The 19,747-nt window shown below is 44.4% G+C and overlaps 2 non-coding genes across 2 annotated transcripts; both read left to right on the forward strand.

Annotated features, from left to right (window-relative positions):
* The first annotated feature begins 11,775 nt into the window (after positions 1-11,775).
* trnap-cgg (transfer RNA proline (anticodon CGG)) lies at positions 11,776-11,860 on the forward strand. Its single transcript is given in 2 exon segments — positions 11,776-11,811; positions 11,825-11,860. It is a non-coding gene; the product is annotated as a tRNA-Pro (tRNA).
* A 5,373-nt stretch (positions 11,861-17,233) lies between these two features.
* trnas-uga (transfer RNA serine (anticodon UGA)) lies at positions 17,234-17,315 on the forward strand. The gene has a single exon. It is a non-coding gene; the product is annotated as a tRNA-Ser (tRNA).
* The last annotated feature ends 2,432 nt before the right edge of the window (positions 17,316-19,747 follow it).

Genomic DNA, 19,747 nt, shown 5'->3' on the forward strand with positions numbered 1-19,747 from the left:
TAACAGGTACTTCGGAAGGCAACGGAAAGATCGACGACATCAGCTTACTTGGAAAACAAATCACCTCTCTCTCTTTCTCTTCTCAATTCTACTCAATATCACGAACTGAACTGACGTCATTCCTATACCATCGTAAGACGGTATCATTGACCACCTAAGCTGAAGAAGTTTGGGGTTTTATATTTACACACTTACATTTACATAAACTCTGCTAACCTGTTTGATTTATCTGGTTTTATATTACGAGATTACGTGGATACAGATAAGTAGTGTTTTATTTGTAACAATACCAGACTCCAGGTGTGTTCCATCTCTGCTGGTTTTTTTAACCCGTTACGGGGTACGTAACAAAACCGTTCCAACCCCTACATCACACCGCATTTCTGTAAACCCCTTCGACCCCTACAGCACTCGGCATCTCTGCAAAACCACCATCATCCACCCTGGTGCATTCAGACGACAGCAGACCCGAGAAAGATACAGTCGTGTCAGATTGAATGGTTCATAAAACACTGTTGGCCAGTAGAAACTACAGTCTGATCAAGGACAGGGGAAGCAGACAAGCCAGTTCTCTCTGCCCTGCCCTCACTCATTTTATTGGCTATGAACTGATTCTTGCACTGGAATAATTTAATCAGAGGAACTGAATGTGGACACAGGAAGCTTCAGGTAATGATCTGCTAAACCTGAGCCCATTCTCAAACAAGTCGCCATTTGTTAAGTGAAGGGTGTGGACTCTGAACTGATTCCTGACTCTGGGACAATCTAATCAGAGCAATAAACCTGAGACCATGCTCAGAGGAGCAGCTACTTGTTGTGTAAAATGCCAGACCTACCAAAGAAGCAATCTGTAGTCTCGTTAGACTCTGTCTGGGTTGCCTCATTTAACTGGTTCGGACCAGTCAGGGTGTAAAGATACGAATACACAAGGCTGGGGTGGGCAGAGCCAGGTACAATATGTTGGTTGTTGCTCTGTACAATGATCAGTAACCAGGTGACCCAGGTAGGTCAGGTGACCTTGAGCCAATGGTTTGGAGATCCAATGGTTCAATTGATGAGGAACAATATAAGATTCCGGAGCTCCAAACATGCCGGGGTGATAACTCTCCAGCGGCCAGAGACCAACCATTGCCGAAAAGTAGGACCAAACGGATATGTGGAGATCGGGAACATGAGGATCGGAAGATGATGAGAGGCATTGATCGTGTGGATAGTCAGAGGCTTTTTCCCAGGGCTGAAATGGTTGCCACAAGAGTACACGGTTTGAAGGTGCTGGGACGTAGGTACAGAGGAGATGTCAGGGGTAAGTTTTTTTTTACTCAGAGAGTGGTGAGTGCGTGGAATAAGCTGCCGGCAACAGTGGTGGAGGCAGATACGATTGGGTCTTTTAAAGAGATTTTTGGATAGGTACATGGAGCTTCGAAAAATAGAGGGCTATATGTAAGCCTAGTCATTTCTAAGATCAGGACATGTTCGGCACAACTTTGTGGGCCGAGGGTCCTGTATTGTGCTGTAGATTTTCTATGTTTTCTATGTTTCTATGGAATGCCTTGCCAGCGTAGACTCTTTTCCCGGGTAATACCTTTTCTCTTCATTGACTGTTCATGGACTGTCAGGGTTTCCAGTAGGGTGCACACAGGAAGATAGTGTGTAAATCTACGTGCTTTTAGTAGAAATAATAAAAGATACTTGTTGGTAAATACAGATTCTCTGTATCTCATTGATCATTGTTACAAGGGATGATTCTTGTCACAGTGGCGTCCATCATTAACATTGCCCACTAACAGGACGTGCCCTCTACACAGTGTTACCGTCGGGAAGGAGATACAGAAGCCTGAAAGCTCAGGCTCAGCGATTCAGGAACAGCTTTTTTCCCCGCTGCCACCTGTTTCTCAGTTTTGTTTTCTTTATATTTATTTATCCTGTATTTCATTGTACTGCAACCGTAAAGTTAACAATTTCACGACGTATGTCTGTGATATTAAATCTGGTTATGATTCTTAAAATATACCTTTGAAAACCTTTAATTCTGATTCAGATGCAGAGGGGATATGTCAGATCGAACTTACATTAGTTGAAAGCCTATCAGAACCTCGTGTACTGTGATGTAATATTCTATGTTCTGTGCTCGATTGAGCGTACCGTATCTTGCTATAGTTATGTAAGTCGATTAATTATTTAATGCTTGGAAGGGACTCGCCCAGTGTTGAGACTACCCTGGCCATGGGGTATGACAAGAAGTATCTGGATAAACAGGGACATTAACGATAGTCAGTATAGCCAATGCGTAATAGGTCATGTCTAACCAATCTCTCAGAGCTTTACGAGGTAGTTACCAGGAATGGTGCGGAAGGCAAGGCAGTGGATGCCGTCTAACAGGGACTTCAGCAAGGAATTTGCAAGGTTCCGTGTGGGAGGATGCTCGAGAAGGTTCAGTCGCTTGGCTTTCACGATGAGGTAGTAAATTAGATTCGCCATTGGGTACGTTACGGAAGCTAGAGTGTGGTAATGGATGGTTGCCTCTCTGACGGGGTACCTGTGATAAGTGGAGTGCCCCAGGGATCGTTGTTGCGTCCGTTGTTATTTGTAATCTATATCAACTATCTTTATAATACTGTCGTTAACTTTGCCGACGTATAATTTGCCGATGACACTACCGGTGTAGTTGACAGCGAGGAAGAGTACCGGAGCATGTAGCAGGATCTGGACCAGCTGGAGAGATGGGTTACAGATGGCCGATCGGATTTAACGCAGACAAGTGTTAGATTTTGCACTTTGAGAGGACCAGACAGGGTTGGTCTGACACAATGAGAAATCGGGCACTGAGGAGTACGATAGAACAAACGAATCTGGGAATGCAGATCCATAATTCAATGAACGTTGCGGCACAGTTAGACAGGGTCGTAAAAACAGCTTTCCGCACATTGGCCTTCATGGAGCAAAGTACTGAGTACAGGAGTTGGGATGTTATGTTGATGCTATTTACGACTCTATTAAGGCCTAATTTGGAAAAATAATGTGTACGATTTTGCTCAACTACCGGCTATTGCCGGGACTGGGCGCTTTGAATAAGAAGGAAAGATTATATATGTCAGCACTTTATTCCCGAGCGTGTAGGGGTATTGAGGGGAGATTTGATAGAGGTATACGACAATATAAGGCGGATGGCGAGTATAAATGCAAGCAGGCTTTCTCCACTGCTGTTGGGCAAATACAACTAGAGATCTGGGCGAATGGTGAAATGTGAAATATTTAAGGGAAACATGAGGGAAAACGTCTTCACTCAGACAGTGCTGCCAAGGCAAATAGCAATTGTGATTTCGATGTCAACGTTTAAGAGATGATTGGATAATTACTGGGATATGGATGGCCACGGTCCGGGTGAGGTCGATGGGAGTAGGGAGTTTAAATATTTCCTCACTGACTGGACGGGCTGAAGACCCTGTTTCTGTGCAGTGGTTCCCTATCGGTGTCTGACTGGATGTCTGACAATTTCGTGTCTCACAGCACCGACCAATCTAGAAAGTCGCTGATCCTGTTTTATCCCTCTGTCCTTGCACACATTGAAGCATGGAGACTGAGTTAATGGATGGTTACAGCATAAGAAGATGGAAGCTCTGGAACTTGCTTATTCTGTATTCTCCAATTACCTGCGATGGTTTTAAAGGAAGACAAGTGTGAGCCCGGATACTTGCTTTGCTGTCGCTGCGTTTTTAGTTTGTGTAGATTTGTATGATTCATTTTTTAATGATTTCAGAGGGAGAAACGGATTCTACACCGGCCATGTGGATTCAGGGTTAAAGGGATCGAAATATGAGCATATCTACACCAGATACATTAAAACCACGATTTAGAGGTCGATAGGCATTTGGATAAATTGGTGTGTACTTGAACTGGAAATTTGGAATTGGTATTTTGGAAGAATTGTTCTTTTAATGAGCAGCAAAAACTGCAGCTGAACACTTTGAAATGCTGGTTTTAAGTTGTAGGGTTCCACTGGAAAAGATGCTTTGAAGTCATTGTAGCATTTGCCCTGTAATATGTAAATGGCAGGTCAGTTTAGAAATCGCGCTGTTGCAGTCAATAGCTCAGCGATTTGCTTCCGTCATCAGCCCTAATTCCATACATGATCCTGCTGCTGCTGTGTGGTCAGGTTAAATCCGTTATTTCCCTCAGCCCTGTTTCTCTGAGCACTGTAACTGCTGACTCCAAATATAGTTATGAAGTGTGCCGAAATTTCAACCCTCCTTGCGGAACACGGCTGCCCTCTGTCTTCCAGCCGGAATGCACTCTAATCATCTGCCTTCCGTTTGTAAGCCAATTCTGAACCAACCAGTCACGTTTCCCTGGATCCGTTGCCTCCTGACTTTCTGACTGAGTCCACTATGGGGAAATGATCAAACGCCTGACCAAAATTAATATGTAACATGTTGACTCGCCGTAGCCAGACTATGTTTCTCCAAATACTTATAAATTCCCTCTACAATAATCGTCTCCAACAGTTTACCCACTACTGATGTAAGACTCGGTCTACAATTCCAAGGGGTATCGTTAATATTTTTCTACAACAAATGAATACCATTTGGCACATTCCAGTCATCTGGTTCCGTGGACAGTGAAGACAGAAATATCCTGTCCAAAAGCTTACCAATCCCTTCACTTGCTTTCCCAAATTACATAGAACATAGAATAGTACAGCACATTACAGGCCCTTCGGCCCGCAATGTTGTGCCGACCCTCAAACCCTGCCTCCCATATAATCCCCCACCTTAAATCCCTCCATATACCTGTGGTGTAGTCTCTTAAATTTCACCAGTGTACCTGCCTTCACCACTGACTCAGATAGTGTATTCCACGCACCGACCACTCTCTGAGTAAAACACCTTCCTCTAATATCCCCCTTGAATTTCCCACCCCTTACCTTAAAGCCATGTCCTCTTGTACTGAGCAGTGGTGCCCTGGGGAAGAGGCGCTGGCTGTCCACTCTGTCTATGCCTCCTAATATCTTGTACACCTCTATCATGTCTCCTTTCATCCTCCTTCTCTCCAAAGTGTAAAGACCTACCTCCCTTAATCTCTGATCATATTGCATACTCTCTAAACCAGGCAGCATTCTGGTAAATCTCCTGGAGTATATCCCTTCCGACACCAGGGAATCATCTATCATAATATTTTCCAAGTTTCCAGCGCTTCCTCTTTCTTAGCGTCGGCATGTTCGAGTATATCTGCCTTTTAACGCTGTGTTCACATTGATCAATGTGTTCAGTAAGGAGCCTCACTGCCTCCTTTGATTCCAGACACGTTACCTTGGTTTTCTCTGATCTGCCCACACTCTCTCCAGACTCCTCCTGTTCTTCATAGTGCAACTCGCCAAGGTCTTCTCAACTCCCCTTCTACCTCTTCTAAGTCCGATGTTAAATTCTTTCCTGTCTACCTTGTGACTCGAGACAGCCTTACTTGATCCTTTCTTCCTGTTCTGTAAGTATTGTTCTTACTTCCTCTTGACGTGTTGTTGCAACGTTTTTGTCTCCCAGGGTTACGTTACACTGTCCTGCGTATTTCCTTGATTTCAACATTTCCCAATTTACCTTCTCAAGTACCTGCCTGGTAGCGCCATGCATCGCTGACCCTCCCATGCTCTCTTGTCCTATTCCTCTGCAAGGTGAATGGAGGGGAATTCTGCCCTATCGTCTGAAATTTTGACCAACGGAGAGATCTGTCACCTGATCCATTTCCTTTTCTAATATTAGATCCGGTATTGACTGTTCGCTAGTCCACCTGTCTTCATATAGTGACATGAATCCTTCCTGAAACAACTGAGAAATTATGCCATACCGAAACCGCTTACCCTGGGGAGGTTCCAAAGAATGTTGGAGATGTTTCACTTCCCCGAGTCAACAACATGTTACATGTCCAAATTCCGTGTCCCTCACTGTTCCCGTCGCGTTTTTTTTCTAAATCTCGTGGGCGGCTGTACAGAATACTACAAATGGGTTGATTCATATTTCTGTGGCTTTAGTTGTCACTGGCCATTTTCAAATATCTAAAACCCGGAAAGCCCTGAAGCCATCCCTGCCCTTGTGACAGTCGAGTGTCTGTGATAGTTTGGAACATACTTCAACCAATGTAACAATCACGCCAGCAGCAATGAACGTTTGCATTGCTACCTACCTGAACTGTATGAAACAAGCAATCTTCCGCCAATTATGCAATTTCCGGATGACCAGACATATGATTGTTTGAATTAATGACATATTTGCTAAACCTGATCATCTAAAAGGGCTTTATTTGAAAACTCCACTGAATTGTTATTAGAAGCGGGCGTTATCTACACAGATGGCCATTTAATGTAAACACATATTTCATTCCATTCCTCAGCTCTTCTCTGAACTTCCTCTGTGTCAGTGTATAGATACAAGTATTGGTGCACATGCTGAGAATCTGCAACATGAACCCAAATTGTTGTAGGATGTATACCGGGGAACTCAAATATCTGTCCTCGTAAAAATAGTTTTGTGTTTGCCATTTCAGGGAATGAGCTACATAGGGCATCCAAAATAATATGAAATTAGCTGATATAGAAAACAAAAAAATCATCGATTTTCTGCGTTTTTCCATCTCGGCATCCTTCTGATTGTCGCTGCTGTGCAGAAGCTTTCTGCGGACTCTATTTGCCACAACGATATATCTTACAGTTAACCCGTTAAACACCAAGATTAAACCGATTGGTATCATTGGTGTTAAAATACTCAGCAGTAATTGGTATCCTCTCCACACGGGTGAAGTAAGGTATTCATATGTGCCGGTGCACCACCACGGCATGTTGTCAATGATGACGTAAGGTTCAGTGGCAAAGTATAACGGGACACATCTCCCGCAGCTCACTATAACCAAGGTCACGATAACCACCGTTCCTGTTCTCTCGGTGCAGTATCGCTCTCGCAGCTTTGGGCAACATATTGCGATGAAGCGATCGAAGGTAAAACTGACTGTGAACCAAACAGAACAGTCCGTCGTTACAGTCACAAATACAAGTGTCAGAGCGCATACAGGAGTGATGAGCAGGGATCTGGAATATATGTAGATATTGTTGGTCTGCTCAACTAAAGCAACAACGATAACCACCATCAGATCCGCTGTCGCCATTCCAACCAGGTAACGGGTGATGCATTTGGAGAGTCCGCATTTTCCCCGAGAAAGGATCACAATCGCCGTTAAATTAACTGCAAGAAATTTGGAAACAAAATAGAAATATTGTCAGCAGCAATTCCCTGAATGCCCCCATTATACCGATGCTATGCAGGGTATGGTCTGTTTGAAAGTGGAAAGCGGGAATCCAGTGTGTGCGGTCTCCGTCGCTGCACTCCGGCTGGAGGACAATGGCGGATGTGAGTGTCAGTGGATTGGCGACATTCCCACAGTTTAGAGCGAGGCATCAGAGTTCCACGACTCACGTACGGGAGAACAGTTGATCGCCACAACAAACAACACCATTTCCATTATTTGTAGTGCAAGTGCTGACGCCATTATTTGTAGTGGTGGCCAGGTAGCATTAAGGAGAGATAAAACACGAGTTCTCATTTACTGACTTACAGAAGAACAGACCTACGTGTCGAAAATAGACTGGACCGTCATTTAAATAAGCTGCCACATAGTTATAAGATCGAAGTGTCTGCACTGATAGAGACTCGGACTTAGAAAAGCAGAGACCAGCATCATTTCAGAAAGCCGAGCGAGGTGAAATTATGAAACAATGTCAATATCGGCATCAGCATAATTGACAAAATAAAAATCATTTCGATCAATGTACCGAGCATTTAAATAAAACAGTCAGATGCCTGAATCCTCCATTCAGGAAAGACGTTTCAGCCGATGGTATCTGTGCTTTATTACAGTGCGGATACCGTATCAGAGTAAAGGCTGATTTATACCTCTGCGTCAAATGATCGCCGTGGGTACGGCGTATCCGCGTAACCTACACTGTACCCTACGCCCTACTCTACGCCTTAGCCTGACGCGCACTTCTCCAAAAATCCAACTGCGCGTCGCGGCGACTCAGACCGCAACAACTGTGATTGGTCCGCTTGGTTGCATCGCATTTCCTCCTGTCTGTAGGCATACTGTGCGTACACTGATGCGAAATTAATCGTTGGAGACGATGAACCAAATCTTCAAATCTACCTACCGACATCCGAAAATAATTGAAATACATTTCTTTGTCCATGTCCCTCAGTGGCCGGACAAGCACAGGAAATTCACTCTCCTGCCTCAAACCAGAAGGCCATAACCATAAGACCGTAAGACAAAGGAGCAGAAGTCGGCCGTTCGGCCCGTCGGGTCTGCACCGTCATTTCATCATCAGCTGATCCAAACTCCCCTTCAGTCCACTTCAATGGTCGTACATACCATCTACTCCGACGTTTTCTATCTTTTCTGCGTAGCAGTAATTTGAATAAAAGTAACTCTTGCTCAACATTCATCAGCTCCAACTCCAACATGATGCGCTCAGTCGCCATTGTTTGAAGTACACGAAGAAACTCTACACGGTGCTATTGAAACCCCATCGCCAACTAGCGTTTTGGCGGTGAATTGCAGGTTTAAATGCTCACAACGGCGCAGGCCACTTACGAAGGGTTCGGCGTAAGCTACTACGCAGAAGTATAAATCAGCAAGACGATGGCATAATACATAAAGTGAACAGCTCCGGGATCTTACCGGGCACACCAACCGCTACAAGTGCGGGATAGAAAATAGCCGCGATGTAGTAAATCGCCGCATATCCCATATTCCGTCAGAAGCAGCGTTCAGTTGTACGGAGCGTTTCAGCTGCTCAGATGGACTGGTGATCGGTTTAGCAGACTTTTATTGAGGTGAGAGCAATTCCACTGAGGCAATTAGCGTAACTATCACGTCAGGGACATCAGAGACAACCAACTGCACAAACACTTACGTTAAACTATTTTTACTCACTCTGTCACCGTGTTATTAATTTGACTCATCAAGGGGCATTGCAATCTATTTACTTTAAAACAAAATATGATGTGAATTTTCCATGTTATCTTCCATGATACCCGGCATGAACAATTTAAATATGATATTTTTATATCTGTGTTGCCTTTAAAGTTGGCATTCATCTTGAAATCGATTTATTTTGTAACATTTGACGGAGCACATTCGCTTCTGAAATTGAGGGAAGGAGTTTGTTCTGGCGGGTGAAATGGAGAACACTTCTTTGTTAAAAGGGAATATACGTCAGTTCTTTTCTTTCGTTTGTTCCAGTCATTCCGGTCGGGGTGGGTGATGGAATAAACAATGACAGCTGACATGTGCTACAATAACACTGCACTTATATTCCTCCAAACACTTTAAAAGATCCACAACGATATTCCAGAGACCTGTGATCAAAAAGGGAGAGTGTCTTCGGGAAATTAACGAGGGCTGAGGACAGTTTGAAGATCAATATTTTCCAGCGCACTCATCGATCGTTTGGCAGGAACCTGATCTCTCTAATGACTTGACCAACCCATACCCGTGACTTACGATGCAGTCGATTTAACTTTAAAGATATTTGACTTTGAAGACTGAGAAGGTGAAAGAAGCCCCCTACCACCACTGAGAAGAACTTAGACATTTTATTTATTAATTTGTTGAATAATTGACATCACCGGATATCTCGCTGCGCTGGCGAACTGTTCTATGAATTTCCACTGAATTACCCGCAAATAAACGTGTTTGTGCAGCAACTTCACACCATCAGCACGTATCCGGAGTGTTCAACATTTTCCAAGCCTTGGAGGGAGTCCGATCAAAAACGTATGCGGGGAAGGCAATGACGGGAGAATGAGACCACGGTGGAGAGCGGAGTGGAGACACACGGGGAAGAGAGAGATAGGTAGAGAAACTGAGATTAAAACGTGCAAGAGACGGAGGATCAGCGAGGTAAGGGAACGCGAAAGAACTAGAGACGTGAGGGAAAAGAAATTTCAAGGAAGCAGACACTTTGGTTTAAAGACAATGGCGGAGAATGGTTGGTTGTAGAGAGACTGGGAGTGGGTGAAAGAGTTATAGAGTGAGAGAGGGAGCAGAGGAAAGAGGCTGGGAGAAAAGAACGACTAGTGGAAGAGAGTCTTGTAGAGATGGGGAGAGACACGGGGAGAGAAAGAGAGAAGCGCAGGAAGAAAGAGAGAGACTGGGAGAAAGACGGGAGACAGGAAGAGGTTGAGAAAGAGCGAGTGTCAAGTGCAAGACAAGAGGGGGATAAGGGTAGAAGGAGAGTGGCGAGGAGAGAAACCGGAAGCGTGGCTACCCTTGAAGGAAGAATGATGAGCGATGACAGTCTGATAGGGTTGGAGATGTCAGGGTTCAGTCTGAAGTGTGCGGACAATGTGTTGCCCCGTATCTTGCCCCGTCCCACTGTGAAAGTGTGAGAAGTATCACTTTGTTGAGCGTATTTCAAACAACCATAATGTATCCGACTTTTACACCACATGCGGAACTAATTGTTTAAAATTAGTTAACACCGGCAACACCGTCGGTAGTAGTCATGTTGACTAAAACAGTAGTGAACACCGTCGGCAGGACCTTTCAAAACATCTCGTCTTCTCTGAACACAATCCTAAACCAGACTAATCCTATCTGCTCGCACCAAGTCCATTTCATTCTATTCTCAGATTCTCTGTCAAAACAAATAACACCTCCTTCTAAACAGTAGCAGCAAGCTGAAAAAGAATCTTTTCTCCGACCCCATCCCCGGAAAGTTGAAAGTACATAAATCCTTTGATTGGCTGCAGTAATGAAATTAACCACAATATCATCGACCATGGCTAGGATAAATTGGTGATTTATCCATTGGAGAGGTAGTTTCCAATCCCGTCCATGACAATTCATCATTCTACCTCCCTTTCATTCTTTGTTTCCTTCATTTTTCACCCAGTACGGCTGAAGGGAAGTTTCTGTCATTGAGCAAATATCCCCATCCTGTCGTCTTTCACGATTTTCTCCTTTCCCCTCGGCTTTCAGGAGGATATGAATCATCCTTTACACACTCACTCTCATTCCAGCTTCATACCAGTTTTTACCCAAACAGCAATGTGGTGATGGCATCGCGATAGCAATCACACTCGACGTGGAGTGGGGCAATGTGGATGACAGATTGTACATCTTGAATGGGAATCCTCTTGTGAGTTTCGACTTAGAAGCACCGAGAAGGGATAAATTTTGGTAGTGACATGACATGAGTTGGAAGGTCACGTGACGGAACAATGTTTGTCAGTGAAAGGATAATCAAACTAACTCAGCAGAATGTGAGACAAACTTGCGAAACACGCGCAACATGCTGGAGGAACTCAGTGGGCCAGGCAGCATCTCTGGAAAAGAGTACAGTCAACGTGTGAAAATTCATCCTGGTGTCAGTTCTTATTGTGTGCCATTTATCAAACGTCTCCGCTGCTCATGGAGCAAATACTTCTGGAAGCCCGCCTGAAATAATTGTAATTATTCAAAGTCCACCATTCGCCGTGGCAGGGAGTTGCTGAGCAGCAGCACCTGTGCAAGAAAAGTATGCCATTGGCAAACGCATTCTGACGTGCATTACATCAGAGTCCGTTATATTCTTATTTTGACTGAATCAAGTAACGAATACTCTTGTAATCTCAAAGGAATACGGGCCCAACATATTTCGACATCAGGCTGTCCTCTGAACAACGGAAAGGACAACGGGTTTTCCACCAATTCAAATGGCTTCGGAGTTCAGTTGTGACGCAATCTGCGAATGCGGGCTCGTTGGTCTAGTGGTATAATTCTCGCTTCGGGTGAAACAAGCATATGCGAGAGGTCCCGGGTTCAAATCCCGGACGAGCCCCGTTATTGGACATTATCAGCGATTTGCTTCACGACTTTTGCATTGACACTCGAGATAACTGGCTATATCAAACAGAAACACTGAAGAAGGAATTGGAAATAGTTTTCACGACAGGTAAGTTTGAGGTGTCACATTTTGGAATGTCAAACCAGCTGAGTATTTATTCTGTGAGGGTTAGAGCACCGGGGAGTGCAAATCAGCATGGAGAGAGAGTCGTAGAGGGGCATAGTTTGCTGAAACCCGTCTCATATGCAGAGAGACTGTGGGAAAGGTGTTCGGCACGCTGGCCTCGGGAGGTCAGTGTAGGAGTTGGGAGACTGTGTTGCTGTTACACTCTGTTGTGGAAATACGTGTGAAATGGAAACAGCGCAGCAGTCTTTGGAAAACGATGGGTCTGCATGTTGATGAGCGCTGTAGACATTAATGTGGAAGAACAAGACACCGGCAAGTGAACTTATATAGTTTAACCTCTTCCCTTTTTCCGACCAGGACACAAGTGCCTCTAACTTGCGTACAATATCCGTTTATACATTTCATAGGGTTGCGAATCGGTGCGGGCAGAAATTAGGTGACAAGCGAGACTGCCCACACCGGTCACATTATTGTGCCAAACGCTTGGGATTTCGAGAGCTGGAATTTTACCACTGAACTCATTTTCTGCTGATCCAGATTGAAAGTCTCAGTTCTGATCTTCACCAACATCTGCCTTACGGATGTGACTTACTTCAGAATCAGAATCAGATTCAGGTTTAATATCTGGGACAGATGTCGAGAAATCTGTTAAATTAACCGCAGCAGTACAATCAATGCATGTTACATATAGAAATAAAAAACAAACATTCAATTAGAGTAAATATATGTATATTAAATTGTTAAATTAAAAGTAGAGCAAAAACAGATAAAAGAGTGATGCAGTGTTCATAGGTTCAATGTCCATTTAGAGATTGGATGGCGGAAGGGAAGAATTGGTTCCTGAATCGCTGAGTGTGTGGCTTTAGGCTTCTGTACCTCCTTCCCGACGGTAACAGTGAGAAGAGGAATGTCATGGGTGATGAGGTCCTTAATGACGGTCGCCACCTCTCTGAGTCACCGCTACATGAAGATGTCCTGGATACAACAGAGGCTTGTCCCCAGAGCGGAGCTGACTAATTTCATAACTTACTGCCAGTCTCACCGCTGGCTTTTCGGGGCAGCGATGAAGATCCTCCATCCCTGTCAGTCGGCGATGTTCAGGGATTCATTCATCGTTTCAGTAGCTTCAACTCGGTTTTCACAATTCCCTGCCAAGTCCCGGGTAGTGATTCAGAAATACCGACGGATACATATGTAGACGGACTCCATTTTCGTTTCACTGAAGTTTTCTTTGACCAGTTCGGTTTGTTATCTCTGAGCTGAACCCTCGAATTTGTGGGAGCGGGGGAACACTCTCAGTCTGCCCTCTACCATTTGACTTGTTTGGCATGAGTGACCCTACCAAGAGCCAAAACATTAACTCCTAACTCCAGCCAGCTTCGCTCTCCAGGTTACTGAGCCAGGCAAGCCTTCACACCGCGACTAGGTTGTGTTCTGTTTGGAGTCTATGTATGTGATCACTAATTACAAGCCAACCCTGAGACGAAAACCAGGAATGTCTGACAACAGACCGAGCTGAAACCAATCACGTGAAAGTGACAGTCTCAGCCCATCCTGCGTTTGCAGTGAAATGTGCAAACCCTTTCTGAAGAGTGTCGTTCTCCGTGACGCCGCTCGCTGCTCCGTTCTGTAGACACTAAACCATTTCAGCAACGACCGAGGACCGATTACACACAGTCACTCACACCGGGTGGTCCGGAAGAAAAGCCATTCCGTGGACTGTACTGCTGAGCAATGACTGGGACGGGTGTAGCAACGAGGAGGAGGTGATTTTCCCTGCTACCCATGCTGCACTCGGAACTTGGAGGAACACATCGTTTACGTTGACTGTGCAGGCAATCCCGTTTCTAATGACACCCATAGGCGTCTCAGCATCAGATGGATATGCTGGTTGGGTGGAATCGAAGCAATAACCTACTCATCAATCTTAGTAAGACCAGGGAATTAATTGTACTCCAGGGAGAATGCGTCAGGTGAACAAACGCAAATCCTCACTGGAGGTTCAAAAGTGTGAATCTATGGAATTTGTTGCCACGGGCGGCAGTGGAGGCCGGGTCACTGGGTGTATTTAAGGCAGAGATTGATAGGTTTCTGAGTAGTCAGGGCATCAAAGATTATGGTGAGAAGGCGGGGGAATGGGACTAAAGGGGAGATTGGATCAGCTCATGATGAAATGGCGGAGCGACTTCGATGGGCCAAATGGCCGACTTCTGCTCCTTTGTCGTATGGCCCTATGGTCTTCTGGGTGAATATCTTCAGGTTCCTGGGCGAAGACATCTCAGCGGATCCATCCTGGTCCCAACATGCTGACGCGGTCACTGTGCAGACGTCATAATTGTTCATTAATGAGATTTAGAGTGCTGTCGAAGAATCAAATGCATTTCTGTGGGCGTACCTGAACAGCATTGTCAGTTCTTGCGTCACAGTCTGGAGTGGGGCGGGGCTCCAATGCGTAGGATCGAAAGAAGGGGCAGAGTGCTGTAGTGACGGGCACGCCTCGCCAATATCATGTTCTCAATACTGTGCCAAAAGAAGGCTGGGTGCATTATTCAGGACCTTCACCAGACCAAACATGCCCTCTACATATTTCTACCCACGGGGGTGGGGAGTGGGGGAGTGTGGCGTGGGTTGGTGGATGTAGAGGAGTCTGAAAATAGAAAATCACATTTTTATTAAGAGCCACTTTTTCTGCTCAGCTTAGACATTTCTCAGCACATGAACACATGAACTCTCCCTAACAATTCTTTTTTTTAAATTTCTATTTAATTGATTTATTGTAATTTATAGTGATGTACAGAAAATTTAAAAAAAATCCTTAGTGAGAGATAACATAGGATCAGAGGATGGGAGTTATATGCAGGCCTCTAGCAGTCGACTTTGAGTACAAATGACAACGGGAGATGGACAAGGCATGTGAAAATGGCACTATTACGATGGTCATTGTAGGATCTCAACATGCAGGTAGCTTGGGAATGCCTACTGATGGTTTTTTAGAGTACATTGTGGTTGAGCCCATTAGGAAAAGGCAGTTGTGGATTGTGTGTTGTGTTGTGCTTTGACCAGGTAGATTAGTATACAGGAATGCTTCAGAAGCAGTGATTGTAATGTGATCGATTTTATCCCGCAGTCTGAGAGCGAGAATCTAAAATTAGACGTATGAGTATTCCATGCAGTAAGTGGAACTGCAGTGGCACGAGTGAGGAGAATAGAAAGGTGCAAACGGTTAATATTATTCTTAAAGCCTGCATGTACAATACAACTCTGATACTTGTCTGCTCCGGACAATTGAATACAGACAGGCCATGGGTGTTGATGTAAGGACAGACATCAACCCCGGCACGAAAAAGGAAATGATACAAATCTCACAAACTTCAAACTGTCTCCTCTCCCGCAGCAAAAAAAAAATAATAGCGACAATAGCAGTCCCCCAGAACATCACTGGCAGAAAAAAGTCAGGGACGATAACAATCCTCGACCCCGTCACTCGCATGGAAACACAGCAGCAATAACAGTTCCCGACCACGTCATTCGCAGAGAAAAAAGTCAGGGACGATAACAATCCTCGACCCTGTCACTCGCAGAAAACAACAGCGACCTAAGTCTAGGGCTGGCCAAGTCGATTGGAAAGGGGAACCAGCAGGGTTAACGGCAGATCCAGCAGGGCTGGTGTTCCAGGGGCAATTGGAAAGGCGCAGGATAGGTGCATCACAAATAAGAGTAAATATTCGATAGGCAGGATGAGGCAACAGTGGCTGATACTGGAAAGTAAAGGCAGCATAAAGGCAAAAGTGAGGGCTTATAGCATAGCAAGCATTAGTGGGAAGCTAGAGGTTTGGGATGCTTTCAAGATACAAAAGAAAGCAAATAAAATTTGATGAGAGGAAAAATTAAATGGCTAATAATAGAGAAAATATCATCTTTTCGGACATATGAAGAATAAAAGGGATGCGAGAGTGGATGTCAGAAAGCTGGAAAATGACGCGGAAGAAGCGGTAATGGGGGGGGGGGGAAGAATAGACAGACGAACTGAATGAATATTTTGCTCTGTGGAAGACTCCAGCATAATGGCACCGATGAACATGGGTCAGAGGGCATCAGTGAGAGTGGATGTTATGACTCTGGAGAAGGTGCCTGTGAAGCTGAAAGCTCTGAAGCTGTATGTCAACGGGACCAGTTGGACTACACCCCAGGGTTCTGAAAGTAGGAACTGAAGATTCTCGAGGCAATAATAGTACCCCTTCACGTGTCATTACATTCTAGAATAGATCCTGATGGTTGGAAAATTGGGATTGTCACTCCACTCTGAAAGAAGGAAGGGAGGCTAAAGAAAAGAAAATATAAGAAAGGTAGCCTGACTTTAACGTGTTCAAAAACTCAAAAGATTATAACAAATTTAAGATCAAAGACAGTTGAGGAGAAAGGGAGAAGATTTGTCAAATAGATCATCCTGTGGTACGGTGATGCACATTGGAAGGAAGGATACGGTGGGATACAAAGATTTGGGCACCGATGCTCAAAATTTCTGTTACTGTCAACAGCTAAGCGGGTAAAAGATGACCTGATTTCCAAAAGGCATAAAGTTAAAAATGACACATTTCTTTAATATTTTAAGCAAGATTACTTTTTTTTATTTCCATCTTTTACAGTTTCAAAATAAGAAAAAAGGAAAAGGGGCCGAAGCAAAGGTTTGGGCCACCTGCGTGGTCAGTACTTAGTAACACCCCCTTTGGCAAGTATCACACCTTGTAAAGGCTTTCTGTAGCCAGCTAAGAGTCTTTCAATTTTTGTTTGGAGGATATGCGTCCATTATTCCTTGCAAAAGGCTTCTCGCTCTGTGAGATGCTTGGGCCATCTTGCATGCACTGCTCTTTTGAGGTCTGTCCACAGATTTTCGTTGATGTTTAAGTCGGGGGATTGTGAGGGCCATGGGAAAATCTTCAGCTTGTACCTCTTGAGGTAGTCCTTTGTGGATTTTGTGGTGTGTTTAGGATCATTATCCTGTTGTAGAAGCCATCCTCTTTTCATCTTCAGCTTTTTTACAGACGGTGTGATCTTTGCTTCCAGACTTTGTTGGTATTTAGTTGAATTTATTCTTTCCTCTACCAGCGAAATGTTCCCTGTGCCACTGGCTGCAAGACAAGCCCAAAGCATGATCGATTCACCATTTCCGTTACCGAAAATAAATCAAGTACAACCCTCACTTCAGGTGCAGTGCTACGGTAGGTGCTGAACATTGATGGAGCTGCGATGGCCGAGTGGTTAAGGCGTTGGACTTGAAATCCAATGGGGATTCCCCGCGCAGGTTCGAACCCTGCTCGCAGCGCTCACACTACAAGCAGCAGCGTGTAGTGTGCCAATAAAATTTAACACCCTAGATGTTGTCTGAGCGCTGGCCCCAAATGTGTTCAGTTGACAATCTGCAGTTGCCTTGCAAAATACCTGATCCATCGGCTCGCCATCTCTGTTTCGTGAACAGTTTCCTTTGACAGTCTCACCGCAACCGATCGTCCTTTATTTTAATCCCAACGAAGTACATGACCTCACACATTCCTGCATTCCTGTTTATTCAAAATAAACACTTTTGTCCAGTTTCCGCCCTCACTGAACGAACCAATTGCAGCCTAAATATTCTCATTGCAATACGCTGTCCGGCAATTCACGTCATCAGCCTCTCACAGTAAGGACAGCCCATAAATGAGGGGCGATAATAGACCGTCATGACACTGCCGATAAAAATTCTTCCAATCTGCGAAGGAGCAACGTCGACACAGATAGCACCGGATATTGGGGTTGACCTTGGGTGTCTAAGGTTATGAGACAGAAACACACGTTCAGCGGTTCAGGAACAGCTTCTTCCCGACTGCAATCAGAATCACGAATAGACTTTGAAGCTTAGAATACTACCTCACTTTATTAATATACAGTATTTCTGTTTTTGCATATTTTTCATAATCTATTCAATATAAGTAATTGATTTACTTGTGTATTTATTATTATGTTTTATTTCATTTGTTGTTATTATTATTATTTTCTCTCTCTGCTAGATTATGTATTGCATTGAATTGCTGCTGCTAAGTTAACAAATTTCCCATTACCTGCCGGAGTTAATAAACCCGATTCTGATTCTCTGTTCAACGCGGTACTTTCCCGATTCGATTTTCATTAACGACATGGATTTCGAGGTACTGAGTTCTGGTATCGTATCCAGCACAGATCTGGAGCCGGTAACACGTTCTTCAATAAATCCTATTCCCTCGGCTCGGGAGATTCGAGAATTTGTGGAGTTGACATTCCATATTTCTGTCAGTTCAATTCTCGCAGCATTTTTAGCGGAGAATATATACCAGATTAGGAGGTCCTGATTCAGTATTTCAACGCAAAACGCTGAAAATTTCTTCCACCACACACACCCCACACACCCGCATGTGCTGGTCGACGTCTTGAGTTTCTACTGCACGAAAATACCTGACAGTGACTCAATTCATCTGTATCTGGTGAGGAATCTAACCGAGGGGATCATGCATTATACGCAATTGGTGATTACCTCAAAGTGAACTCAAATTTATATTTATGCGCACATCTATGGGTAAGCACAAGCGGAATGAAAAATGTACTTGCTGATGGGTGGGGACAGGTGGAAACTAGCCAAATCGACATGCCAATACAGTTTATTTAGCGACGATATTTTTACTTTGCAACCGAGTGTCTAACAATAGATTCTGTGTAGAAACAGGACGATTGGTGCCGGTGTGTTCTACAACTGTACGGATGCAGAGCGCCTCGCTTCGTTCACCAACGTACTTCCTTAAGTTAGACAGCGGGCGATTTATCGCACTGAGCAGAATCCTTGCGTACAAATCAGACAACAACACACACAAAATTTGTGTCTGTTGTTGTTTGAATTTCCAGCATCTGCAGATTTCCTCGTGTTTGAAATCCAAATCAGAACTAACTTTGGAATTTTAAGAATTAATGGCGCTAATTTAATGTTAATTGCCTTTATAATTGAAGAAACTGGGAGAATGGCATCAATAAGTATAACGTGCTCCTGCTCCCTCTGTTAAAGGGCAATGTGTAAACGCATGAACCATTTCTCCTCCTCAGTACAAACGGCGATAATACTTACGAGTCCTGCAGCGTTCGAGTTTAAATGAAGGGACGGAAAGATCCACTTCGTTTTGTCGGTGAGGTGAATTACTCTGGTGGTCAAAAAAACGCTGGGAGGAAAACAGTGGCCGAAAGTGAACATGAAATTGATAAATTGCCGTGTAACTCTCTCTCACTGCCTTTCAAATCTCCCTTGTTCTGTCTACGATGTGACTCTCTCCCCTGCCTCACATCCATGTTCCTCTCTCTCTAACACACCCATACACACATTCTCTCTCTCTCTCTCTCTCTCTCTCTCTCTCTCTCTCTCTCTCTCTCTCTCTCTCTCTCTCTCTCTCTCTCTCTCTCTCTCTCTCTCTTCTCTCTCTCTCTCTCTTTCTCTCTCCACATCTCACTCCCTCACTCCCACACTTTCCTCACAAGTTGAAGCGAACGGTTAGCTGTCAATATTCGTGTTCAGTGAAAGGAAGCGTGAATGCGGTGGGACGTTTATAGATTTTCCTTTACAAGACAGCTCGGGTGGAGCGCAGGGGAGTGGGTGTAAACTGGTGCTGAAATGTCGGGGCGAACAGGTAAAATGACATGAAGGAGTAGCGATTTTTTAAACAAATCTGTTCCTGGACTTTGGTTCAGTGCTCCGTTAAGACA

Source organism: Hemitrygon akajei, unplaced genomic scaffold, assembly GCF_048418815.1.
Source record: "Hemitrygon akajei unplaced genomic scaffold, sHemAka1.3 Scf000041, whole genome shotgun sequence".
NCBI classification, from domain to species: Eukaryota; Metazoa; Chordata; class Chondrichthyes; order Myliobatiformes; family Dasyatidae; genus Hemitrygon; species Hemitrygon akajei.